The sequence below is a fragment of the Gavialis gangeticus genome, unplaced genomic scaffold (assembly GCF_001723915.1).
Source record: "Gavialis gangeticus isolate Ggan-Ray unplaced genomic scaffold, GavGan_comp1, whole genome shotgun sequence".
In the NCBI taxonomy this organism is placed as follows: domain Eukaryota; kingdom Metazoa; phylum Chordata; order Crocodylia; family Gavialidae; genus Gavialis; species Gavialis gangeticus.
Genome location: NW_017728980.1, coordinates 13,447,579 through 13,450,556, shown reverse-complemented (window position 1 = coordinate 13,450,556; position 2,978 = coordinate 13,447,579). Strand labels below are relative to the sequence as shown.

Sequence of the window (2,978 nt, the reverse complement as noted above, 5' to 3'; positions counted from 1 at the left end):
CCCCTTCCCCCCATCCCCCACTCCTGGGCTTAGATGGCTAACCTTGTATCTCCTGTAACCTAGTTGTGTTCCCCTCCTCACCCCCATCCCTCTATTGTTAGTCCCTTGATCGGGCGATCTGTATTTCCCTACCGACTTTGTCATCTTTTTTGGATTCCCAATCCTAAACATTTACTAATAAAAGTCAATCTGTTTTTATTTACCGGCTAATTTACTGCAGATCCACAGTGATGCCTAAATATTTCCCTAGGTCTAGCATGTTCATATTTTATTAACTTAGGTGCAATGCATTACTTTTAAACCATTATGAATGTCCATTGTCATGATGCCTGTTTGACTTGCAGTTGTCCAGCATTATTAACTGCAACAACTTAGTTAATCAGTAAACTTCCCACACTCCATTCACTTACCCCTTTGGGCCATAATCGGGAAACTGGTCCCTATTCAGACCACTGTGGCATTCCACTATTAATGTTTGTTGACCTCACACTACAATGCACAGCAGCAGTTGCTAGTCTGAAGCATCCTGTTCTCTTCTGATTCAGGTGATGAGATCTGGAGGTATCACAGCTGTCAGTACAAGGAAGAAACCACTCCATGGCACAAGAGACTTTTCAATGGGTCCAGCAGGGCTCTCTGTGAGTGTATTTTATTTCTTGATATGACTGCGTGAAGTAGCTGTCGTCAGTTGAATGTGTTTCTCTGGGTGTTCATTTTGTTATACATTGCAGGGAAAAGCAATGAAGAGATCCTTTGGGCCATTGCAGATGATGCAGGATGCTGGGACTCCTCAGCTCAAGAGTGCCATATACCTAAATTAAGTGCTTTTATGGCCTGTGGTTTAGTTCTGGTAGCTACCTTCTGTGAAGCAACAGTGACCTCCTATGGACAGCTAGGCTGCTTCCCTCGGTAAGGAGTTTTTGAGCGCGGTTTCATTTAACTGAGCTAAAGAACTTGTTATGGTAGAAATCGGCAAAACCCAAAGTATTGGCGGACTATCAACATGCAGGCATGTACACATTTACACACGGACAGAGAGATTTGATAAACTGACAATTGAATCTTTGCTTTCCAAAAAAGGACTGGTGAATTCACTGCTGGAAGAAAATGCCATGTTGGCAAATTTGGTGAATGATGACATGGTTTCATGCTAACACCATAGTTCTTTTAATAAGCATATTAAAAAGCATGTTCAAGTACAAATGCACAAATCAAGGCTATATAACTTCAATGGGAATCTTTTGCTTGACTTCAGCAGGCTTTGGCTCAAGGTCTTACATTGTACTCTTACAGAGTGGGCTTAGATTTATTGTATATGGCCCCACTGATCTCCTGGTGGGATTGCGTATTAACCTCTTGCATGTTACAAGAAGCCCATTATTTTCTTCAGCTCCATGTGTTCTTTTTTTTTCAGCTGGATCATTCTGCCTGCAGGAGGAGAAGAAAGCTTTCTCATGCTTGCACAGGAGGGAATGTCTCTTTGATGATAAAACCAGCTGCCTTCCTCGGGGTCTGCAGGCTGTTCGCATTGGAAACGCCAGTGAAAGCTCTGGATGTATCCTGCAGGTATTACTTCACTAGAACACTGGATTCTTAGCAGGCAGACAGTCATTTTTAGAAAGTGGAGGTGCCTCAGTTTACATGCTTCTTGGGCTACACCCCAAACGGGTGTAAGCTTACTCCAACTGAATAGAGCAGATTTATACTCGCTGAGGATAATCGGCTTTTTTAAACATCTCTCAAGCATTTTTTAAAGCATCTATGTACTTACTACACTCTCTGGAAACAGTGCACACTTAAATGACCTTTGAGTCTTATTGTTCATCAAAGTCTGTGAAAATTATGCAGTTGAGAGAGTTGTGTGGTTCAGGCCTGATTTTGTTGTTGTTGGTGTTCTCATTTACACTAGTATATAGCCATGGGCCAGCTATTCAGCTGTCATGAAGCAAAGTATCTGTATGGAAGTCAGCTGGACTGTGCCAATTTATGCTGGAAAAGGTCTAACACATGGGTTTAATATGTACAGAATTCAAATAAATTGGTATTCGGGGGATGACTTTAATTCTGGGAGAGGGAACATTGGAAGAGGCTGAGGACCAAACAACAAAGAAATGATGCAGGCAAAGCCTACAGGGTTTTTGTGGATCATGTCCTTAAAATAAAAGACGTGTTCCTTTCTCTCTGGGACAAAGTTGCCTTATTTTGTGCAGCTTACCAGAGCTGCAAGAGAGGATGGGGGCTGGGGAATACTGAAGCAAAGGGTGAAATAATAGGAAGACAATGAATCAACAGTGTAATATTTTCTTTAGATCAGTAATCAACACAGTTCCTTCAGACCTGCTTTACAGGGAGCTGTACTTGCCTCAGATCTAAGTCTGATTAAGTACAAGGGGGCAAAGGATAAAAAAACAGCCTTTGTTGTTGTTGTTTAAAGCTAATTTGAATGCAGTATTTGCAAACTGACAGTGCTCTGACATCACTCAAGTGAATCACTTGTCAGACTCTGGAGTACCAGCACCTAACTGAGAGGGAAATGAAGCGCTGCCAAAATAAATTGACACATGAAAATTTTGGTGTCCTCCATGTGACCTGCCTAGAAAGCACGAAAAGGAACAGAAAGAGGCTATGTTCTTATGGCAGGAACTGGGCGACTACTAACTTGCTGTCTTTAACTATCAGGAGAGGAAGTTAAAAGAACATTTGTTGATGAAGAAATTAGTTCACACCAGTGTAGGATGAATGAAGCATCCAGGAGGGGCCAGCAGGGAACGGCATGCTCAGGGGCAACCAGCATGGGTTCATCAGCGGCAGGTCCTGTCAGACCAACCCGGTGGCCTTTTATGACCAGGTCACTAAATCATTGGATGCAGGGGTGGCAGTGGATATAGTTTTCCTAGACTTCAGGAAGGCTTTTGATACTGTCTCTCACCCCATTCTCATTAGGAAGCTGGGGGACTGTGGCGTAGACACCCATACAG

General features: G+C 42.8%; 1 long non-coding RNA gene across 1 annotated transcript in view; it reads left to right on the top strand.

Moving 5' to 3' along the window:
* Window positions 1-2,047, top strand: part of LOC109292816 — a 9,163-nt gene extending 7,116 nt beyond the window's left edge. The window contains exon 2 of the long non-coding RNA XR_002096184.1: window positions 1,081-2,047. This is a non-coding gene — a long non-coding RNA (uncharacterized LOC109292816). The remainder of the gene's footprint in view (window positions 1-1,080) is intronic.
* The last annotated feature ends 931 nt before the right edge of the window (window positions 2,048-2,978 follow it).